This window comes from Anabrus simplex, chromosome 4 (genome assembly GCF_040414725.1).
Source record: "Anabrus simplex isolate iqAnaSimp1 chromosome 4, ASM4041472v1, whole genome shotgun sequence".
Taxonomy (NCBI): domain Eukaryota; kingdom Metazoa; phylum Arthropoda; class Insecta; order Orthoptera; family Tettigoniidae; genus Anabrus; species Anabrus simplex.
The window spans coordinates 99,669,575-99,687,091 of NC_090268.1; the positions used below are offsets into that span (position 1 = coordinate 99,669,575).

Below are 17,517 nucleotides of genomic sequence, written 5' to 3' on the forward strand. Positions count from 1 at the left end.
CTCGTTATGAACACCATCACTAAGGGCATTCAAAGCAGCATTCCTTGGAACCTCCTTAACGCAGATGGTGATGTATTGCTCCCAGGTGCCACACGAACAGAACTCCATGCCCTAGAATAGAACAACCACATATCTCTATACGGACTCCACGTGAAAGTCAAGAAGACAGAATACCTCAAAGCCTGCCCAGACGATGCTACCATCCAAATCTTTTAAGAAAACGAGGTGAAGACTGAAAGCTTCTTGACTGCACGACGACGGAGACATCAGCGATGAGGTGCTATACTGCTAATAATAAGAGTTGGCGTCTGACATTTCTCAGGAGGAGGTCCGTTTACTGCCTGCCGAGGCGGGATAAAGGGAGTGGCTGTGTGGTTGCCATGGAAACGAGGGTGGGGCGACTGCGGTTGCCATGGAGATAAAACTTCAGGGCAGCTCGTCTTGCTGGGAGTTGCCAAACCTGTCACTGTCACTGATAAGAACCTGATTGTTTGTATAAGAGTGATCGCAAATGGGACGACACCGCCTGGCCAGGTAGTCTACAACAGATCACAGCGGTCAGAATGAAGGAGGGAACAAGTGAGCCGGAAGCGAGGGGTAAGAGTATGTAGAAAGGAATGCTGGAATGTGGCAACATCGTGAAATGGCACGTGCAGTGCTCCTCCCTCCAACCTTACCTGTCAGACGCCAACTCTTATTATTAGCAGTATAGTGAGGATAAACGGTACCTGGATGAGGTGGTGAGAAGTCCGGGTGTATTCTGCGACAAGAGAATGCTTCGATACCTTAAATCAGGGCCTCTCAAACGCCCAAAATCTCACGCGTGCAGAGCGAGGCGCAAGAGCTTCGTGCACTGTGCATCGGTGTCGCTCGGTATGGTTCGGATCAACGCTTCGTCTCTGGGCTACTCGGCTAAGCTCGGCTCTACTCGGCTCAACTCAGCCCGGATTTGGAGCGCAAGTGGGGCAGAGGGAGACAGGCGGAGCGAGCGAGAGGCGTCAGGAAAGAGAGAGTAAGCGCTATTGCTCCAAATCGAGGAGTGGGGGGTCTGCACTCTGGTCAACCAAGCCAAGTCGTCTTTTGCACCGTGCACAGTGCATGCACCCTGAGAGGCCCTGCCTTAAATTAAACCTAGGAGTAGTACGCTCAATTGCAAAATATGGAGTAGAACGCCGGTCATCTGACAAAATCAGTGAATGCTAACAGCATGCGATTGAGATGCAATTGCTTCACTGGGCGATGGGCATCTCCCTAATTGACCACGTTACCAGCACCTCGGTTCGGCAACAAATGGGCATTCAGCCAATTGTGGAGAAAATTCGAAAGAAGCGCATTCGATGGATACTTTGCGTGCAGCTCATGGCAGTCGCTAACTCTGCTCGCCAACGCTCTCGTGGACGAACGAAGACGTGATAAATGTGGACATTGAGATCGTCGGCTTGAGACCAAATGACGCTCAAGACCATGTGAAAAGGCGCCCGAAGACAAAAAGAAAAATGCGGGGATTGCACCAGCGGTACAACGCTAAGATGATGATGATAATAATCTTACAATTGGCAGGTATCCCGATGGAAATGCCTGCTTACGGTGGTATAAAAATGGAATCATATTAAGACGTAAATTGCACAACGACAGAAGAATACAATAAACCCTTGCTTGTAATAGAAAATTGCAAGATGTTACTGTAAATCAAAACAAGAAACATCTTTATCAAGTCACAATCAGCCAGTTCTATCAATAACTGATGTGGCCTCTTGAAGTCTGAAACTTAGGTAAGTATTTACAAGTTGCCTCCAATTCCAGCGATCTTGAGCGATGTTTTGCCAATTATCTCCGGCGATTTTGCGGATGTCTTTGTTCCAGCGGTCCGGTGGCCTTCCACGCGGTCTCAATTTATCTCTTGGGCTCCATTCGAGAACAAACTTCGTCTGTCATCCCTTCTTCGGGCCACATGTCCTGCCCATTGTCACTTCAAGGTTGAAATTCTCGTTATGATGTCAACGACATTTGTGACTGCTCTTATGCCATGGGCCTTCTTTCTATCTACCCAAGCATAGACCTCTTCATTCCTCTCTGGGCAGTTCTTAGTTTTCGTTTAGTGAATTCATTCATCGTCCAGGTCTCACAGGCATAGGTCATGACATCTTTATACCGAAATAATAAATGTAATACATGAAAACATACGTATGTTAGTTACATTTTTATTACAGATCGTTATGCCTTTCAGCGTTCAGTCTGCAATTAACTAAATGCCTCTACAATCCTCTATTTCTACCCAGCTCTGTGACCTCGGTTTGTTCCACTTCTCTCATCATTAAATCATTAAAAAACAATCGTTGTCTTTGTCTCCCTCTACTTCCCTTAACGCCCGTGACAAAGTCTATTCTTCTACGTAACCTATCTTCCTATATTCGCTTCACATGACCTCACAACCGAAGTGGTTTATACAAACAAGCTTCATCCTTAAGTTTATTCGTAACTTAGCCTTTATCTTCTCATTTCGAGTACCCTCCTGGCATTGTTCCCAGTAATCATTCTCGCTACTTACATGTTACATGGAAACAAGAAATAAACATTACATGACAGAAATTATTATGAGTATTATAACATGATAGTCCGCCTCTGTGGTACAGTACTTAGTGTGACTAGTTGCCACGCACGGAGGCCCGGATTCGATTCCCGACTCTGCCACGAAAATTTGAAAAGTGGTACGAGGGCTGGAACGGGGCCCACTCGGCCTCGGGAGGTCAGTTGAGTAGAGGGTGTTTGATTCCCGCCTCAGCCATCCTCGAAGAGGTTTTGCGTAGTTTTCCACTTCTTTTCCAAGCAAATGCCGGGATGGTACCTAACTCAAGGCCACAGCCGATTCCTTCCCTCTTCCTTGCCTATCCCTTCCAATCTCCCCCTGCCCCACAAGGCCCCTGTTCAGCACAGCAGGTGAGAACGCCTAGCCGAGGTACTGGTCCTTATCTCCAGCTTCATCGCCAACCAAAATTCTCCAGGACACTGCCCTTGAGGTCTTATAGGTGGGATACCTCACTGAGTCCGAGGGGAAAACCAACCCTGGGCGGTAAACGAATTAATTAAGTAAATAAATAATTATAAAGCGATAATGAAACCGGTCACGTAGAAATTCTCACGATATTTACAGAAAATAAACTATTGTTTTCGGTATAGAGTACCATAATTGCAATGCAGTCACTTGGAAATTAACACAAAATTTACAATAATTGCAAAATATTCCATTACAACAGAGTATCTTAACAATCACAACGTAATCACATAGCAATTCACAGATAATTTTAATATTTCCAGAAACGTAATACTGTACAATAAGCGGTGTGATTTCGACTCGTTGGCTGAACGGTCAGCTTACTGGCCTTCGGTTCAGAGGGTCCCGGGTTCGATTCCCGGCCGGGTCGGGGATTTTAATCTTAATTGGTTAATTCCAATGGCCCGGGGGCTGGGTGTTTGTGCTGTCCCCAACATCCCTGCAACTCACACACCACACATAACACTGTCCTCCACCACAATAACACGCAGTTCCCTACACAGGGCAGATGCCGCCCACCCTCATCGGAGGGTCTGCCTTACAAGGGCTGCACTCGGCTAGAAATAGCCACACGAAATTATTATTATTAGCGGTATGATTCTTGGTTGCTAAATTAGCATATTAAATACAAGGGTATCACATAAAGAATTGTGAAATGTTTTACAAGATATTGGAGTGTTTTCTTGAAGCAGATAACATCTTTTCTGCAAATAATACATACCAATGATCAATTTCTCAGTTTACAAACTAATATGTACCATCGTTCGTTTTCTGTGGAACATCAGTCACCAGAACCGTAACATTTTTATTTCAGATATCTGAAGTTGATCAGAATCTGAATGAAAGTTACAACCGTTGCTCATACAAACTACTTCTATCTTGATGTTTGAAACTTCTCTTTTATAACTCCTACTCTTCCGTTGGTTTAAGGGTTTGCTTTGCTTCATCCGATAAAAGGGCAGAGGAATGAGCGCAAATCGGAAGTGGACGAGAGTTAGACAAGTTGAGAGAGACTCTTTAGAAACGAACGAACGGAAATATTAAAGAGAAGAGTTGCTCTTATTTTCTATTTTAGAGATACTTCACTGCTACAGACTTCAAAATCACGTTAACCTTCGATGGAAATTCATTCTGCTGACTTTCTTGAATAGACAGGGTGGAACTGTATGGATAAGAGACTTGACATTAAATCAGATATGTTATTTTCCGTGATGATAATAATATATGACCAAGCAAGTTGGCCATGCGGTTAAGGGCGCGCAGCTGTGAGCTTTGTTGTAATTTTTGGTTGTAGAAGTGATGAAGACTTCGGATATTTAAGCAGTGTAAATTGAAACACACCTCGTTGCTTTCAATAGAGACGGGAATATCAGACATTTTATTCTTCAATTGTCTACTCAGTACACCATGGAACATTTATAGTTGTACACAAGAATTGGTACAAGGTGTCAACCCAACAGCACTATCCCAATACGGAATAAACACATCAAGAAATCAAACAACAAAAAGTGGATTAAAAGCAAAATGTTTCATAGTGTGTACACAACAACCTCACTTAATATATTTGTTCAATGATTCATACCTTTCACATAATTTAAGTGGTTATTTCCATACAAACTCGTTGTTAGCACATCTATAATCATTCCTTTTGTTGACTTAAACTCTATCATCAACGTACCTTTTGCTACAGCTGTTTTAATAAAATGATACCTTACATCTATGTGCTTTGACGTATCTTTAATCTCAACACAATTCGCTTTCTTAACAGCTGACTGATTATGATTGTAAAGACAAACTAATTAGTAACCAAATCTCCTTTTGCATTTTTTTTCTAAAACATCCTTTACAATTCTACTGAACACAATTCCCTCATTTGAACAGGATGAGAGGCTTACAAATTCAGCCTCTGTGGTAGATAGAGCGACACACGATTCCTTTTTACACCCACATGCTACTGCTCCCTTCGTCAATTTAAATACATAACCATTGCAGGACACTCTGTCAGTCTTATCACTGGCAAAGTATGCATCGCGTATCTCTCAAGACATTTTCCGGACTTTGAGTAAGTGAGACGGTAACTTAACGTCCCTTTCAAATATTTTAGAACTCTTTTGGCATATGCCCAGTGTTCCATGGTGAAATTACTATTAAATCTGCCCCATTTTGAGATAACAAAACCAATGTCTGGCCTAGTACAGGTCATTGCATTCATGATGAACCAATTAGAACTTGGTAAGGTACATTTGAATATTTTTATAACTTTCCTTTACGTCACACCGACATAGATAGGTCTTATTGGAGACGATGTGGTAGGAAAGGACTAGGAGTGGGAATTAAGCGACCGTGATCTTAATTAAGGCACAGCCACAGCATTTCCCAAGCGAAAACGGGAAACCACGGAAAACTATCTTCAGGGCTGCCGACAGTGGGGTCTGAACCTACTATCTCCAGAAAGCAAGCTGATAGCTACATGACCCAAACAGCGCGGCCACTTTCTCGGTCATTTGGATATTTGTCTGGATCTCCAGACTTTATATCCAGTCCAACTTCCATGGGTGTGGAGACTGGGTTAGCATCTGACATATTAATTTTAATCAGCAAACTTTTAATGTAATCTTCCTGATCAAGTTCAATTTCCTAACTTTTCTTGGTTAACCTTATGCCTAAAACACGTTTAGCCTCACCAAGATTTTTGACTTCAAAATGCTTTTCTAAGGATGAAACTAATTGTTTAACAATATTATCTTTTTTGCAGAACACCAAAAAATCATCCGCATAAATAGCTATAACATGCAGAGTAGGACCACTACCCATAACGTAAATGCATGATTTTGATTTTAGATTCCTGAAACCTAGAACTATGGCACTTACAATACCAAGATTTAGACGCTAATTTTAAGGCATAAATTGCCCTATGAAGTTGATGCACTTTATCTTCAGAGCCCACAATAATAAAACCCACAGGCTGCTCCATGTAAATTGTCTCCTTAAGGTCACCATTCAAAAAACTCCAGTGACGTCTAAATGTGTAATGATTAAATCCAACTCTACAGGCAAGGCAATTAACAATCTTAAAACAAGGTAATTATCTACTGGAGAGAATATTTCATGATAATCAACACCATACCTTTGGGTGAAGCCGTTTGCCAGCAACCCGAACTTGAAGCATCCTAGTTCTCCATCCGTATTCAGTTTTTGTTTGAAAAAACATTTCCAACTTATGGTTTTCTTGTCTTCATGTAATCAAGTTCCCTTTTAGTTCTTCCACTCTTCCTTCCCCTCCCTTTTAGTTCTTCCACTCTTCCTGCCCGGCTTGTCTCCATCTTCATTCATAAACAAAGCTTCCTGAACTGTTTGAGGATCACTGTATAAAGATACTGGCTATTTGCAGGCTGAATTTACTGAAGCCAAGAATAGTAGAGTACGTGATCAGAGAATTTATTTGGTACTCTGCCTGGGCGGATACATTCTTTCAAACCCAAGATTAAATTTTTCTGCTCCCCGGCTGTCACTACCTGAGTCTTCAGCACTACCTTCACCCTCACTGTTAGAATTACTTATTTCAGTAGTTGTAACACCACCATTCACCCTTACCTCTGGCTGGGGCTGAGGGCTTAACAACCAAAATTGTAGATCACTCTTCTTTACTAATGACGTCAGTTATGGAGTAACACGTGCCGAGCCACGTATCGTCTGTAGTCACCAAAATTCGCTCTCATGTTATCACCTGTGAATTTAAACCTCCCATTAAGTGCTGGTCAAAAACAATATTATCCTTATACGCTCCAAAACCATCTCTGTTTCCTACTATTATTCCTTCTACCAAGAGTCTTCCTTCATCAGGTAGAGGGTACTATCGCTTTCTTCACCTTTTTCTCTCTGTAAATGAAACTCACGTTACAGCTTTCTTTTTTATGCATGTTTTCATTCCTCCCCTGAAGGGGGAGGTGGGCCACCCAGAAGGTAACGCCTTCTCGCCTGCCAGGAGATTCAGGCGGATTAAAGCTGAAGTGAGGGATTTAGGAGATGGGTAAGGGATGTGTGGAAATAAGGAGGTGGGAGGTGTTTGGCCTATTGGCTAATCGTATTTGTTCTTTTTTCTTTTATTCTGTAATATTTTATTTTTTATTTTTTTATTTTTTCAAAGTAGATAGTTTGGGATATTTACCATTTAAGTTTTATCCAGATGTTGTACATAATGTTTAATTGGTTTTAAGTGTCTATTTACATTATTTATGTACAAGGTTTCCCATAACAATTGATTTGTGGATCATATTGTCTATTATTTGTTGGGGGGGGGGGGGGGGATGAGAGATGGGAGGAAAATATGGTTTAGGGTGTCCCATCACATATCATAGTTAAGCATAACCTTACGAGTTTAGGAAAGGGAAAGATATCATACAAGTCGGAGGTATGAAAACGGAATGGGATCGTAGGCGTTTAATGGAGAGGAGAGAGTGATAGAGGTTGGGGTTGGAGTGGGCTATGGCTGCCGAAGTAGCGAGACCATAGGTAATAGGAGGTCGAACGAATGTCTTGTTGGTGAAGAGGAGAAGGGAAGAGTTAAGACCCCACCGAGTGCCGGCTAGGTGACGAACCAGTCGGACACCCGTGACAGTCTTGATTTTCAGGTTTAGGAAATCGGAACGGAATGTTAGGTGTTGATCGAAGAGGTTGCCAAAGTATTTCAGGGTGGGTTGGGCGCGGATCGGGGTGTTTCGGATCCGGAGTTTACTTTTTTTTTGGTGTCGTTTACAACGAAAGAGGACAGCTTGATTCTTGGAGGGGTTCAGTTTGAGGTGTCAGCGATCACACCAGGAGAGGAATGAATTGAGGTAGTGTTGGACGCTACGGTTGATGTACTGAACGGAATAGAGGGGAGATAGGATGGCGGTGTCATCAGCGAATTGAAGCAGTTGGATGATACAGCTCCTCATAGAGGGAACTTAATTAAAACATAGTTAGACTGTTCTATAAGGAGATTCAGTACTTGACAGATCACTGTCCAACATTAATTCAAGATAAAAGTGGCTTATATTACCTGTTTGAGAAATAAGGGATATTTGATTCCATTTCAAGAATTTAACTCAATTGATATGACTGGTAATTTTTATGGAGTCGATTAGGATATTTTCACACATTAATACCACTTCGTGCGCATCTTGGCGGAAAGTATTATAAATTGTACGACAGCATCGGAAGCAGTTCCTCTTGCTACTACGGTGGTGGTGGTGATTATTGTTTTAAGAGGAAGTACAACTAGGCAACCATCCTCTATATAACACTAATCCGACACTTCGAAAAATAAAGACATCGGTCAAAGAAAGACAAGGGCCACGAAGGGCGTGAAAATGAAAGACTCCCTAGCCCTCGCAAACCTAATAGCGTCGGGGTCGGAAAAGAACAAGAGTTGACCAAGAGAGGTCGGATAGGATAGGTGAAAGTGAGGAGCCTGGCACAAGTAAGTGGAAGCAATGCCAGGACTCAGCTAAGGGCCCCGTGGTCGCCAACCCACGCTCCAAAGTTCAGAGCCCCTTGGGCCCCTTTTAGTCGCCTCTTACGACAGGCAGGGGATACCGTGGGTGTTATTCTACTGCCCCCACCCACAGGGGGTACCTCTTGCTACTACAAAAACTTACAAGTTCAGGACTCATACCAAACCAAACTCAAGCCCATCGCGCAACAGGCCAGAAGGGCCATGGGCTCAGCCCAAAGGCCTTCAGATTACGAAGTGTGGTGTGGTCCGCACAACGAATACTTTCGGTCGTTATCCTTGGCTTTCTAGACCATCAGGACTCATACACGTGAACATATTTCTCGTCGTAGCAAACTCCACATTCTCCATATAATGCGTGTTTCTTCTTTCTCGTGAGAATTGGACTGCTTATACTCCGCACGGCCTTACTTCTAAATTGAAGTTTCGCAAAACAAATGAGCATCGCCTTCCCTCCGTTGCCAGCGCGCTACGCCTGCGAGAACAGCTGATGCAATATGACCGCGGTAAACAGCCCTTTTAAATTGTAATACAGTACTCAGAAAAACGAATGAATATGGATTGAAAACAAATTCACAAGAACTACACTTTCTAACAATATCTGGCACTAAAAGAGAATATATATTAACAATAAAAGAGAATGAGGAAATAACACATCACTAACGGCTAATGGCTGGCACAGAAAGGAGGTTATGGCCTACAAAGGGAACACACTACTGATCTCAGAGTCACTGGAACCCTCCAACAATATGAAAAACACACTAAATATTGAAGGAAAATGCAAAAGATCGCGAACCGTACCGAATACCATACACGCTGAGCGAGATAGGTTAACCACGTGGCGAATGTAAATATTAGACTTGGCAACAAAATTTCGAGATTGTGCTCTGCCTATACAAATCGATATGAATGGCAGCTTGGGATTGGTTGGATTTCTATGCTTCAGCGCATAACCACCAGACAGAGCCAAAATCTGCTAAAACGTCAATTTAGAAGTAGAGCCGTACGGAGTATAGGACCATTATTTTCAAACCATGCGTTTGGGTCTACAATGAGAGCTTTAGGCTTCGTCTACAACAACGCACCACATCTTGCTCATCCCGTAACCTCGATCCAAGCACCCTCGTCCTTCGCAACAATGTAGTAACAAATAAGCATTGTTGTAAGGCCACATGTATTGTCCCCGTAGATTCTGCGGCCAAGATGAGAACTTCATCATCGTCTGATGAAGATCTTGTTATTTAATTCCAGTTTAAGACTGTGGTGTTTTGCTCGTAAAGGGAACAGATTTGGACTTCATCCTCTGAACCAAAAACGACAGTATTCAGGAGAATATTTTTATCGAATACAGTATAATGGTTTAAGACAACATCCAGACAGATTTTTTGGTTACATGAAATGACAGTAACTACTACATTCGTTTATATTCTAGACAAAACACGTTAATACTTATTGATTGTTTCTTAATACTTGAACAAGAGTATCGCCAAGCTCTGAACAGATGTAATTGTTAGGCGAAGGAAATGGCAAGTCAGTTTGTAGGTGAGGTACAAGTATTGGTGCGTAGCTTGGTATCAAGATCAATGCAAAGTACGGTGCTCTGTTACGACCGATAACACGTCTCATTTTGCAGTTCATTGCGGGATTAAGGGCTGTGCTAAACGGAGATTTGTTGTGTACGAGGAATCCGACGTGGAGTTTTTTTCGGGGGGGATGCAATGTCACCGAAAGGAGGGGATTCTTTACTAACCAATATAAAAACTTGCAATTATCATTCACATTATTTCTTTAACCAACGGGTCCTTCAGCCTACATTGGACACTATTATGTTAGGAGTTAAAGAGCAACTCGTTAGTACAATAAATACTTAACTCGCTTTTGGGGTATTTGAAATTGTCTTCGCATATCCACGTTTATAACTTCAAGTATTTTATCACTTCGTGTAAGTTACTACAGGCTGACGACTTACGTGGACATAGCAACTACCTCTTCAATAAAGACCATCAACAGCAAGTAATATCATCGAACAAATTACCTCAAAGTGAACACCTCGAAACAGTTATTTCTAGTCTCTTTAATTTGATACTTACTTTGTATAGTGCTGGCCCCGTGGTGTAGGGGTAGTGTGCTTGCCTCTTACCCGGAGGCCCCGGTTCGATTCCCTGTCATATCAGAGATTTTTACCTGGATCTGAGGGCTGGTTCGAGGTCCACTCAGCCTAGGTGATCAGAATTGAGTGAGGAGCTATCTGACTGTGAGATAGCGGCCCCGGTCTAGAAAGCCAAGGATAACGGCCGAGAGGACTCGCCATCCTGACCACACGACCCCTCGTAATCTGCAGGCCTGCGGGCTGAGCAGCGGTCGCTTGGTAGGCCAAGGCCCTTCAAGGGTTTTTATTCATTAGTCACATTTTGTTGTTTTACATTTTAATTTTGTCTGTACTGCATGATGTGAGCATGTCTCTTTATTTGAGAGCTGAAAAGTGCATAACTCTTTACTGTCACATTGCTCATTCTCTTGAAAGACAATAGTGCGACAAGTTCGGCTTCACGCATGCAGAAACCTAAAACTCATCTTTCGTAAAAAATCAGCAGTCTCATTGTCATGATTCTACATTTAGCTCATAATTTAGATTCACGTTATCAGTACTAGGCGAAAAAGATATCGTATGGTGTTCTTTCCTCCCTCGCATATGAAATGTCAATGATTGCGGAGTATGTTGATATTCTGAACATTCGTGTTGCGTTTTACCGATAAACCTACTCCTTATGCAACAAATATTCTAAAAATGAAGATTAATTAATTTCTACCCCTAGAAAATGGAATTTGATCCTTTCTCTATCCAGTTCATAGTTTACGTACGAGAAGTATGAACATACGCTGCTGGCCATTAAAATTACAAAATAGTGTAAAACAACAGACCAGTGCCATTTATATTATCCTGTAACGTTATGGCACAGGGGTGAAGTTTCTTTATCTATAGATCAATTCGAAGCGCAGAACACAAGACTACTGACATGACATTTCGTGGAGCCACCGTGTGCGGCAGTGACGTGTTGTATACACACTGCAAAATGTAGAATGGATGTTGGATAAATGTCCAGCCTATGTCAGTCCATATAGGGGCTGCCAATCCGAGATGGTAAAGGAAAGTTTGGTTCACTTGGAAGGACGTGGGTTTAATTACCCGTTAAGAAGTCAAAATATTTAGAAACGAGATTTCCATTTCTGGAGAGGTACATGGACCTAAGCTTCACTCGGCCCACATTAAAAATGAGTGGAGGCAAAGGTGGCCGAAAATAACGTCAACCGCTCTATTTCACTTAGTGCCGAGTTTACGCATAATAGAAGCCTTTACCTTCTACTCCTCCAAGGGCCTTCATGACCTGTAAGGAGAGAGAATCATCTTAATGTCAGTCCATGCAGTTTTGACACCTTACGAAGTTCATCTGCTAGAACAGGGCCTCTCAGGGTGCATGCGTTTCTTTCCCTCCGCCTGTCTCTCTCGCTCCGCCTCTTTCCCCCTTCCTCAAACACTCTGCAGCGCTTCGCCATCCGAACTGAGTTGAGCCGAGCTTAGCCGAGTCGCCCCGAGACAAATGTACAGTGCACAGAACCTCTGCGCCTCGTTTTGCACGCGTGAGAGTTTGGGCGTTCGAGAGGCCCTGTGCTAGAGCCAAGGTAGTCTGGGTGTTCCAGCCATTGTGCAGCTATTGCTTTACGTCGACACAGATAGGTCTTATGGCGATGATAGGGTAGGAAAGGCCTAGGAGTGGGAAAGAAGCGGCCGTGGCCTTAATTAAGGTACAGCATTTGCCTGTTGTGAAAATGGGTAACCACGGAAAACCATCTTGAGGGGTGCTGACCGTGATGTTCGAACCCACTATCTCCGGGATTCAAGCTCACAGCTGCGCACCCCTAACCGCCCGGCAACTCTTGCTTGCTTGTTGTTTAAAGGGACCCAACATCTAAGGTCATCGGCCCAACACGGCAACTCGTCCGGTTCGTATTTCATAAGCAACTATTCAGATACACGTGAGGAAGTTGTGACATTTGCACGGGGAGACACTTGCACGGAGATGGAATGTGTTGTCATTTGCAGGGAACGCCAAACATTCCTGGAAATTACTAAGGGTCGTATTCATGAACGAGACTTTGACTTAGACTTAGAAGGCGGTAAGTCGCCATTTCCATTTCATGATCGCTACTTGGAGGTAAGTAAACTTAGATGGCGACTTTACTTCCAAGTCGCCGATGTTCCGTACTTAAGTAGACTCTGAGATCAGAAAAATAATAAAATGGCAGATATTGCCGATGCAGTTAATTTTGTAGACGAAATTGAAGAGATCCAGGAAATTATTCAGTAGGTACGTTGTGCCAAATCCTCGGCGTATTATAAGAGATGCACGGAACCCAGTTCAATTTTATACAGAAAATGAGTTCAGAAAACGATATAGATTCGACAAACGTACAGTATTAGATGTACTAACGATGTTTGAAGACGAATTACAGAAACATAATAATCGAGGATCACTCATACCTCCAATGATACAGTTGCTAATTTCGTTAAGATTTTTTTTTCTATTTGCTTTACGTCACATCGATACAGATGTCTTATGGCGACGATGGGATAGGAAAGACCAAGGAATGGGTAGGAAGCTGCCGTGGCCTTAATAAAGGTGCAGCCCTCCAGCATTTGCCTGGTTTGAAAATGGGAAACCACGGGAAACAATCTTCAGGGCTGCCGACAGTGGGGTTCGAACCTACTATGTCCCGGATGCAAGCTCACAGCCGCGCGCCCCTAACCGCACGGACAAATCGCCCGGTCGTTAAGATATTATGCTACAGGTAAGAATAAAATTATTGTTACTATAGCGCACAGTTTTTGCACTTTCTACTCATCGTGTTATCTAGTTAGGTTAAGGGATGATCAGTACAGATTAATGCATTCTTATGGTAAATACAATAGCCTTTCACACTTCCATGGTTTTCAGGTAAATTCCAAATTGATTCCGCTGATTTACGAGGAGTAAGCCAGCCCTCAGTATGTAGAATAATCAGAAGAATATCGATCCTGACTGCCCGAAAGAGACCACAGTTTGTTTCGTTCCCAAATGAAGCTGAATGTCGAAATAATTCGCGACGTGTGTATGAAAGATCCCGTTTCCCTGGAGTGGTTGGAGCTATAGATTGCACCCATATACCAATAATAAGTCCAGGTGGCAACCATGCTGAGGTATTCCGTAATAGGAAAGGGATTTTTAGTTTCAATTGTCAGGGCATAGTCAACCACGAGATGAAGTTTATTGATTTCGACTTCAACTATAGGCTACCTTTCTTCTCTTTCACTAGTTCTAGTAACACCTCCCTTTCATAGTTGTTGAAGGCTGGCAATTTTTTTCTTTCCATCCATCGTCGAGAAATAAAAATTAACTGTATTAACTGGATTGGATTGAGTTTAGAATCTATAACGCGATCTATAACGCAGGAAACAGCTGAATTTCTTCTTCTTCTGCCCCTTTATTAAGAAAAAACATTGAGTGATGGGAGATGCTACAGTGTTCTTCCATTGTTTTCATTGCCAACTTCATATCTAATTCTTCACATCGTAACTTACCAAAGTCTACTTACGCCAGAGTCTACTTTGTGAAAGTTGCGTCTATGAAACAGACTTCCACGAAACTCAACTAAGTGAACTTACGTAAGTCGAAGTCAAAGTCTCGTTCATGAATACGACCCTAAGTCAAGGTTTACTAAGCATGGGTATGTCAAACAGTGACACTTGCACGGAGACCCAAGGAGAGTTGGAAAGCAGAAACATGGGGAGGGGGATACTCACCCTATAGGGAGATGGACAGATAGATAGATAGATAGATAGATAGATAGACAGATATAAGCCTTGATATTTCCTTGCTACAACTGATACCTGGTGACAGCTAGTCTTCCGTGTTGAACTGCCGATAATTGTTCTACAGCTATGGAGTTCACTAAGACCACCAACGGGAAGCCTTTGTTGATTTACAGTGGGCGTCAGTACATTGTGGACTATACCAATAAAGATCAACAGACTTATTACCGTTTAGATTTCAAGAAAAGTAATTGTATAGGAATATAATATAATAATAATAATAATAATAATAATAATAATAATAATAATAATAATAATAATAATAATAAAGATGTTCGAGGTAAACAGAGTATGGTTTCAACAATTTATACATAGGAGGTAGGCCATCTGTTCAATCGAGGCTATGAGAAGTACTGTACGTGTCTATTAATACCGGAGAATATGAAAATCCAGGCTCATTGCAAGTGTCACTCCGTGCAAATGTAACCATCCTACTTCTGACTCGCCAAGTTCTGTTAGACAGAGTGAAGGGCTCCGTGCAAGTATCACTCCGTGCAAGTGTTCCAGCCCCCACGTGAGGGCTAAGGAAGAAGTGAAACATACCGGCCGTCGAGGAACTAACAGATCCAGTTAGCAACTGTACCGTTGGGTATAACCCGGCAGGCCCTGAAGATGGGATAACAACAGGCACCATCAGTTAAAAGACATTAAGATGACTGGTCTACACCCTGGGAATGAGTACTAGGCTTCTGGAATCCAACGGCATTCGTTCTATAATGACAGAATGGTATGGTGGTACTCCAGGATGCAGGCTTGCAAAGGAACTGATGAAAGGACCTAACAAGAAGCATATTAAGAACTGTTGAAACTCAGCAGAGAAAATATAAGATGGGTAGTAGGACTGTTGACAGAACACTGCCATCTGAAAAAGCGCCTACATAGAATTGGAGTACCGAGCTCGATAGCTGCAGTCGCTTAAGTACGGCCAGTATCCAGTATTCGGGAGATAGTGGGTTCGAATCCCACTGTAGGCAACCCTGAAGATGGTTTTCGGTGGTTTCCCATTTTCACACCAGGCAAATGCTGGGGTTGTGCCTTAATTAAGGCCCTTTCCTGTCCCATTGTTGCCATAAGACCCATCTGTGTCGATGCGACGTAAAGCCAATAGCAAGAAAGAATTGGAGTAATAAGAGTCAATATATGTAGGAAATGCAATGAAGCAGAGGAATCAGCTGAACACATCCTTTTCGAATGTGAGGCGCTGGGTAGAATCAGACTCTCCACTCCTAGACTACCAGGTGAAGAGAGAGAAAAAAATCTAAGAAGACCCAATAAGAACAATCTGCAGTTTTGTGAAGGGAGCAGGTGTATCTACGTGGGAATGAAGGAAAAACATGGTAGCAAAAGATCTTAGAGGTCGACGCAAATTGGGAACTAATATTTAGAGGCCCCATGAAGAAGAAGAATGTACATTATGCAAGACTCGCAGTCTGACCGTCATACATGGATGTAGTCAACATGGTGCTGTAGATATGCACGATTTTAAGCAAAATACGATATCATGCCAATCGTCTCTAAAGTGACACGTTCTGGGCACTTTTACCTTCGTAGACACTTGTGTACCAGTGGATGGCGTGAAAGAATGCCCCAATATTACGTACATCAAAACGTATGTGCGGAGTCTGGCTGTTTTACAGCGTTTCCGAATTCTTGAGCCGGTGGTTGTAACAGTATGTGAATGTAGGTGACGATTCATAGATGCCATGCGCATAAGATGCATTACCACTACACACCCGCGATCATAGTCGGTATGATATGACGTATGGCTTCTAATGCCAGGAGTGTCCGAGGACAAGTTCGGCTTGCAAGGTGCAGGTATTTCGAATTGACCCCCGTAGGCGATCTGAACGTCGTGATGAGGATGAAATATTGATGAAGACGGCACATACATTCAGTTCCAGTGGAATTAACCAATTATGGTTAAAATTTCCGACCCTGCCGGTAATCGAATCCGGGACCCCTGTGACCAAAGGCCAGCACGCTAACTATTTAGGCATAGATCCGGACATCACAGTCGGTAACCAGCTACTATGACTGCCATATTCTCCATATTCTTCAGAGAAGCATACCTCAGTCGTCTGTGTACACGAACTGAGAGCAAATATAATTTCTACTACGCAACATTGGGTCTCACAAGCCAGGACTCTCCGGTTATCTTTCTTCCCTGGAACGAATGGCCCCTAAGTTGCATAGTTGTGCTGCACGGTTAATAATTTCATATTTCTCTCATAATCTCTTCAGTGTAATGAAGCTGGATCTGTCAGATTCATCCTACATCATATACTTTAGCAATCCTAATGGCTAGCAGTGCGTGAATTTCAGGAAGTTCCCAATACTTATCGTAAATCAGTTTGAAAGAGGATTCGTGCAATTATTGTGGCAGTTACTGAATCATTTTCTGCTACACTGCAAGGAATATTAAATAATTTGCAATACTGTACCGTAAATCTTCAATCAATTTACTGTATATGCAACTGTTTAAAAGGTTCTACAGCATTATATTATAATTTTATGTACATTGACAACTAAATGTACGTATCTCAAGAACATAAAAGAATATTTTCCTTATTATGCATTGCATAAAGTAAATGATAAGATTCATAACCATGGATTAGTTGCAAAAGTTAGCAGTGTGAAATTTGTAATGCTATTTTGTATTGCTTGAAGGTAAGTATGATAGACTGATGGGAAATTAAACGTAAATCTGTGTTTTCCTCGTACGTTAATGTGCATTTCAGAAAGGAAAAATTGAAAAAATAAGCCACACTTTTACGATTTTAAACTTCACAAGTTGACGTACTTGAAGGCATTTTGTTTAACAGTATTGCTTGAAACTACACACATCTAAGGATGCCATTTTCACTTAATCAACAACCTACAAAAACTGTGGAAATTATAGTATCATAATATATGGGACTGCAGATTATAACTTAAGTAAATAAGGCAATGTTTAAAATATCTTCCATTTATTTCAGGGGTCACCATACTCCTCTCATTAACTGTGTTTCTCAACTTAGTGGCCGAAAAGATGCCGTCCACTTCTGATGCCGTCCCTTTAATAGG

The 17,517-nt window shown here is 42.3% G+C and overlaps 1 protein-coding gene across 1 annotated transcript in view; it reads left to right on the top strand.

Annotated features, from left to right (window-relative positions):
• LOC136872184 (neuronal acetylcholine receptor subunit alpha-7) overlaps positions 1-17,517 on the top strand; it is a 511,170-nt gene that overhangs the window by 340,396 nt on the left and 153,257 nt on the right. The gene's annotated exons all lie outside the window — the stretch shown is intronic.